This window comes from Leptinotarsa decemlineata, unplaced genomic scaffold (assembly GCF_025532065.1).
Source record: "Leptinotarsa decemlineata unplaced genomic scaffold, Ldec_3_MD MMD2_tig00026340_RagTag_RagTag, whole genome shotgun sequence".
NCBI lineage: Eukaryota > Metazoa > Arthropoda > Insecta > Coleoptera > Chrysomelidae > Leptinotarsa > Leptinotarsa decemlineata.
Window position 1 is genome coordinate 13,717,198 of NW_027412694.1, and position 7,906 is coordinate 13,725,103.

The following is a 7,906-nucleotide window of genomic DNA, read 5'->3' on the forward strand; positions in this document are numbered from 1 at the left end:
TCACACGTGTCACCAATTTCACCAAAATCGCTTGTGAGTGGGGATGCATACATCCTCTTTTATGAAAAGGAGGAAACAAGTTCGCACCTTTGAGCGTTTTGAAATGTTATTTTTATACTGTTGTTTTAATGTTATAATGAATTAGTTATGTAAGATTTATGTTATATTATATTTTTTGATCTTTAAAAAAAAAGGCCACGACTTAATGGTAAAAAAATGGGCAATAGGCTGAAACGTCCACCTATCTGTACCAATACATGAATTCGTTGTTACGAATAGTTTTCTTAAAGTTGCTCATGAAAATTTCAGCTAGTAGGGAACTGAAGAATTACCCACTATGAGACCTTCTTTGTTGGTATATATGGTGAATTCAAAATAATATTGGTTTATGCATGTGAATAGCAGAGTGAGGATATATCAATTAATTGAAGGGTTTGTATGATTTTAGGTAGTATATCTATGAATTTGTACAACTCGTCTGTAATAAAATTGTAACATTGAACGGAACAAATTTGGAATTAGGTAGAAGATGAATACTGGAGTTCATGTGAGTTTAAGATACTGAAATTAGAAGAGAAATTTGTGTAGACGGTACTACCGGTCTGTAATTGTTCGTGAAATCTGATGAATGAATATAATGGTGAAGTTTGTGGGTTAGATGTAATGTATTTGAATTTACTGATGGTACTTTTTGGTGAAATCACTAAACTGCTGTATTGTATGAAATCACAAGTTTTGTTATCGTAAATATCGTTAGGGATAGCGATGACTGTGTTACTATCGCTTGCTTTTGTGAACGTGATATCGTTGTTAAAAATGTTCAATTTTATTGAAGTTAGAGGTTTCTGTTCGAATTTGTGTTTTTGTCAATTTAACATACTACTTTCCATTATGTGAGCTGCTTTATGTTTGAGGTTACTATTATGAGCTGTAGACATTAGTACAATTTTTGTTTCTCTGCCTGAGATTTTCAAATTCTTTGATGACTCAGTAGTTTTGAGGTTATACTTGAAACTTTTCTTGTCTAACTGAATTTTTGTTTTGGAAAATTGTGAGTCAGTTAAGTTAACGAATGTAGCGTAGAACAGATTTCATCTTCGAATCATTAATATCCGTTATTCTGGATCCTAGACAACTAATTCATAAATCTCTCCTCCTTAAACAATACAAGGAAAAAAGGGAACTCAACAAAATAACACATATGTATACAAGGAGAAATAAAAACCGGTATATAAGACCTCTTATTGCAAAATATATAGGAAAAAATCGTATGAGTTTCTGAGACCGAAAGTATTCAATAGTTTACCACTTCGAATTGGAGGGGTTATATTTTTAGGAGTGATTAATTTTTGGGAAAGAAAGTTTTTGGCTTTCTACTACTCCATCTTGATACAAAAAAGGATGAGGGAATCTTCCAAAGAAAGAAAGGAAGTAATCAATCATATTAATCAATCAATCATATTAATTACCACTTCATATTCAAAGTTCCAAGTGGTATATTCTATTCGAAAAATTAGTCTCTAAACATACATTTGAAACATCTCGTTTATCAATCCATATACTTTTTGAAAATAATTGATGACATATTTATTCAGTATTACTAAAATTATTTTTATCTATAGCTTTAAATTGTATTGTGTGAATGTGTTAGTTATACAGGTTGTAACTGAATAAGTGCAAAACATTCATGGAGGTGATTTCTCATCGAAAAAAAGATAGGATCTTTCATATAAAGACACTTCATTGGAGCATCCCTTGTTAAGATACGGCCCCTTAAAGGGGGTACATAAAATTTGTATAACAATTTTTTTCACAAGCACTGAAGAAGTTACAATATTGAATTCAACCTGACGTTTTGTACTACCAAAAAGACACTTAGCCAGTAATTTATTTCGTTTACCCCATGGTTGTAAGGGTTGGAGAACGCAATCCCTAAAATTGATTTCCAATGATACATCGTCATAAATTCGAACTGGATTTATTGTTATTTTGTAGTTAGTACCTGCATCAAACGAATAAAGGGTAATAAACAAAACTAATTTATTAATAACAAAACACACAACATGTAGAAATCATAGTGAATGTTCAATATGTCTACCTTCAGACATTACGCATGCGTCTAGACGTCGGCGCATTGAGCCACGTATTCGCTCAAATATTCCTGGAGTCTCTCTGATTACCTTGCACGCATCGATGATGCGGTTCCTTAAGTCCTCTACATCGTGAACAGGAGTACGATAAACCAAATGCTGTTAATGTCCCCAAATAGAGAAATCGAGAGGATTGAGATCCTGGGATCGAGAGGGCCGGTTCTGTGGTCCTTCTCGACCTATCCACTGATTTGCATATGTTTCAGTTAAATGCTGACGTGCTACTTGACTAAAATGGGCGGGAGCCCCATCATTGTTAAAAAACATATCCCTTCTGACGCCCAAAGGAACTTCCTTCAGCAGTACTGGATGCACTTCTCTTAGAAAATGAACGTATGCCTCACCATTCAATCGAGGAGGTAGAAAATGAGGCCCAATGAAATCATCCCCAATAACTCCGAGCAACACGTTAAGAGAAAACTGTTCTTGATGGTTAGTTCCGACAATAGCGTGAGGATTTTCATCAGCCCATATGTAGTAATTATGAAAGTTCATAATATTGTCCCGAGAAAAACTACATTCGTCTGTGAATTCTATCGTTGTCAGAAAGTCACAATTTCTTCTAATCATTTCCAGCATCCAATTACAAAATTCAAGACGGTTCGGAAAGTCTCGTGGTAACAGTGCCTGTACTCGTTGCAGATGGTAAGGGTATAAGAGTTGTTACTTTATAATGCGAAATACCGTCATATGATCAACATTTAGCTGGGAAGAAATCTTTCTAGTACTGGAAGTAGGTTGATCTTCAATCAAATTAAGAACTGCTTCCTCATGCTGTGGTGTTCGTACTTCTCGATGGCGACCACAATCCTGCGTTCTTTTATCGAATGAACCATATTCTCGTAATCGTTGATGAAGTCGAGCAAATATTCTATGTGAAGGATGCTGCCGTTGAGAATACATTTCAGCATATCTTCTAGAAGCTCTTAACCCATTCTCCTGCGACAGACCGTAAACGTAATGCATATCAGCCATTTCCTCATTTGTGTATGCCATTTTAATAACAAGTGAATTATTAAAGTAACAAATTAGGAATAGAACAACAACACACAATCAGTATTAATTCAATTTCGAAAATTCACAAACTGACAGCGTCATACCAATTTAATTGTCACTATCGCTAATAGCGACCTACTAGATAGATTAGTTTCGTATTTTCGCATTTATGACGATGTATCTCTGTAGTTGTTCCTAAAATAATTTTTTGCTGCGAACTGGTTCATTTTGGGCAAAAAATGCAGGAGACATTTTTTGTTCAGAATGAAACAGGCTATCGGAAATAAATTTTTAAATGGTGAACAAATAATAAGACAAAAAATTCTAGGGGTTGAGTTTTCCACCCCTTACAACCATGGGGTAAACCAAATAAATTTCTGGCCAAGTGTCTTTTTGGTAGTACAAAACGTCAGGTCAATTTCAATATTGTAACTTTTTTAGGGCTGGTGAAAAAAATTGTTATACAAATTTTATGTACCTACCCCATTTGAGGGGCTGTATCTTAACAAGGGATGCTCCAAAGAAATTTCTTTATATGAAAGATCCTATCTTTTTTCGATGAGGAATCACCTCCTGAGATGTTTAACACTCATTTGGTTACACCCTGTATGCGTACTGTATATATACACTGCACTGAGGCGTTCGGATCGCATAAAAGGATAAACAAGAGTTTGACACGTTCACGTTGAGTAGAGCCTTGATGATGATAGCACGACCAGCTGTCAAAAGCGCATATATATATATATATATATATATATATATATATATATATATATATATATATATATATATATATATATATATATATATATATATATATGATGTGTTGTTCTTCCGGGTGTTCATCCGTTGGGGACTATCGAATAGTACCCAACGGATGAACACCCGGAAGAACAACACATCATATTCTACCATCCGTGAAAACCTACATTGTAATATATATATATATATATATATATATATATATATATATATATATATATATATATATGCTCTCCTTCCCATACACAATGCTGTGACTTCCAAATATTTCTCCATTCCTCACATCGAAGGATTATCTTATAAAATTAAAAAAATTTTCAAACCGTTCCAAAACATTACAATTTCATTAAAAAATACAGTGATAGTAAAGTACATTTTTTCTAAATTAAAAGATAAAACTCCAACTCTACACAACTCAGGCATAGTTTATGGAATTCCTTGTGCAGAATGTAACCAAATATACATAGGCCAAACTGGCAGACTCCTCAAAGATAGAATCACAGCCCACAAAAGTGATATAAAAAACAACAAAAATAGTTGCACTTTAGCACAACATTCCATCAACCATGACCACAAAATTGCATATGACAATGTCAAAATATTAGACCAATCCAACAACTTACACAAAAGAAAGTTCCTAGAAATGGCAAACATTTTCAAAAATCCTCTCAGTATGAATTCTAGAAGAGACATAGAAGGACTTAGTATAATCTATACTTACCTACTTCACTTAGACAATCAAAACAGAAGCACCAACCATCCTGCTACCAATCCAATATAATAAAAGTCAATCTGCACATCATAATGATTGGAAATATCAGTCAATAAACCCTCTCAAATTCTTTTTACTCAATCAAAAAATAAAATTACATTCAACCATTCATCTATCAATTTCAATATGTGCTGTAAATGACAAGACAACTGTTCATTCCTCCAAGATGTTAACCATAACAAAATTCTATTCAATTTATTTTTAAAAATTCATCACAAATTTCAATTAGCACTTTATTCCTGTCTGATGATAAACTTAGTCACTTTTGCATTCCATACCACAGACATGGATCTTTTCTCCTTTTCCAATATTTTAGAAAATATGTTTTGACAAGACAATTGACAGTTGACTTGGACATGTCCCTTTCACAAGATGTATAAAAAAATTTAAAAAATTTTATTTTACAACAATCTAATGTTATTAGTGCCATCCACATTTTATTATAATGTTCTCAATTTTAACCTGTTATCCAGTATCATGAGTGTTTCATAAATCATCACAGTTTCATAGTGTTTTAAGAAAATAATTCTTCCCATGCTTGCTTCATATACATAACCTCAACTTTCGTAAGTAATGTACAACAAATTTTGACAATTGTTAATTTTCATCTTATCATCTAGAGTTCCTGAAGAAGAGTCAATAAAGTCTCGAAAGCTTGAACAGAAAAAAGAGTTCTCATTTTTCTCTGTCTCCGACTGCACACCCGTTTCAATCCCCGTGCTATTATATATATATATATATATATATATATATATATATATATATATATATATATATATATATATATATATATATATGCATTTAATTATATTTTATGATTGTATACCTACGCACAAGTATTCATTCTTGCAGTGGATTCATTTAATATATATTCTAATGATTTATCAGTATTTTGTGAACCTCTCACTGTATGTATTTTATTGAATAAATATTATTATCATCATTATTATTATTATTATTATTGATGTGAATACTACTGGAATTTTATCACAACACGAAAACCGATATTTCAACACCTCGACACGTGTTTCGATCACCATGTGATCACTCCTAAGAGGAAGAATAAACTGTTCAATAGTCCTCTTGAAGATGATTACTTGGTGATCGAAACATGTGTTGGGATGTTGAAATGTTCTGAAAAACTCCAGTAATATTCATCACCACACCAAAGGTTTCGAACAGTGCATCACAAGTAGGTATTGATGTTACAAATTTCATTGAAAATATTTGTTTTCATAGTATATTCAGTTACTTCTTCTTGAAATAATCATTGAATTTTCTCAATGTCTTATCGGAAAAAACCATTTCTACTTGTTATTTTCGTTCATACATGATAGATAATAATATAATCCAAAATTCTTATTCAAAAATTTTATTTGAAATGGGGCTTTGTGTTTTCATCAGTCTTCATAGGAATAAAGTATTTATATAAACATCTTCCAGCCCTCGGATCATGAGTTTCCATGGAAATCACATGTGTGATAGAATTTCCACGGAAAACGACAGGAGGCGCTGAAACAAGTTCAGCTGTTCTCCAATTCCCACGGCAAGAAAGAACCTTGTAGCGTTTGCGCTAAAGAAAATTCTTTTACACCGAAATGCTCTTAAGCGAAATATTCAATAGATCAACGGCCAGTATTAGAACTATGGAGAGGTTGTTGAATAGATTTTTATGTTGATTAGCTAGTTGGTGAAGCGTATGATTTTTGGGGATGATTGAAACAACAGTCTAGTTTCTCCTCACTTTCATAAAAACGTAAGTAACACTCCTTTGTAAGATTTTCATTGAACAGTGTTCAAGACCGCAACAAGTATTTAACTATAACATGACTTCTTCAGGCATCTACTCCATGCTCTATATACATAACTAATTAGAATTTGAATTGAAACGGGTATATTCAGAGGATAGATTAGTTTTGCTTTTGCTTCATCTCATAATGCTATACAGATTTAATGCTGAAGAGACTTAAGACAAGTGTTTTATGCCGAAACATCGAATGTCCACCGGTGAGATTGACAGTATTCCAGGTAAGTGACATTTTTGGTATAATGATGCAGAAGTTGAAAGCCCAAACCTTCTTTTTTCAAATGATTAAAATTAAAATGACTCTTTCTATCTGCATAATTCCACATTTCAGTGGTGAACTCATTTAATAATGTGATAATGTGATGAAACAAAAATATCTGTGTTGACTTAAAATATTGCACTATTCAAATGAACTAATTTCAAGAAAAGGAAATTATTCAATGATTTTTGTTCAGTGTGTGAATGTTTCGGATTTGCAAGCAATCCAACATATTAACTTTCAAACCTTTCTATTCTGAATGCAACACGCCATAGTCGTGATTGAAATGGTTGCAATGGTTTGCAAATGTGAAATTGGTGTTTACATCCAAAAAAGTACTTATATGGCCTTCTACTCGTCGAGAACAAAATCTCCCCGTTTGAACAATATGAAATTTTTGACAAAAATCGAAGTCGATGTCTCTTCTGATCCATTTAATACTAAGGTTTTGTCATTTTCTTTATAAAATTAGTCAGAATATCATTCAAGCAAGTCATCCCCCAACTAGCAATTTTATTATTTCATAATGGTTGTAAAAACGTTTCGTAGAAACAAGTTATAAAACTGAATTTGTCCCAGAAATGTTTTCAATGTGTTTATAAAACAGCTATAAATAGAAAATTGGCACCGTTTTATAAAAGATTATAGTCTTCATCAATATTTTGTAAGGCCTTTTACAAACACTCCAAAACCAGTTATATAAACATTTCGGCAGTTACTATAAAATAATTTAAATACAAATTTGTAACAGTTTTTTAGTAAGCTCTATAAAATATAATGCAGTCTAAAACGATAACAATAGGATAAAAAAGTGTTCAAAATGTTTTTTTGAATGCGCAAGAAGTAACTTTGTATAGGACACTAGGAAAATATTATAGATATGTCACCAACTAAAAACTAAGAAATCAAAACGTTGGGGCCATTTCAATAATTTCACTTTCGTACTTATGAAAATGTTAAAGGTACTGTTTGTGCTCCAATGATTGATATTTTAATTGCAAATGAAATTTTATTGACAAATATATTGCCTATTATTAGTAAAATTCAAGCGCGCCATTCTTTTATAAAATTTTTGGAAAAAATTATTATTCACGCCCTTCGTGGTATTAGCCAGGGGAGTAGTTGTTTAATGATAGACGTCAGCCTATTCAACCAACCGT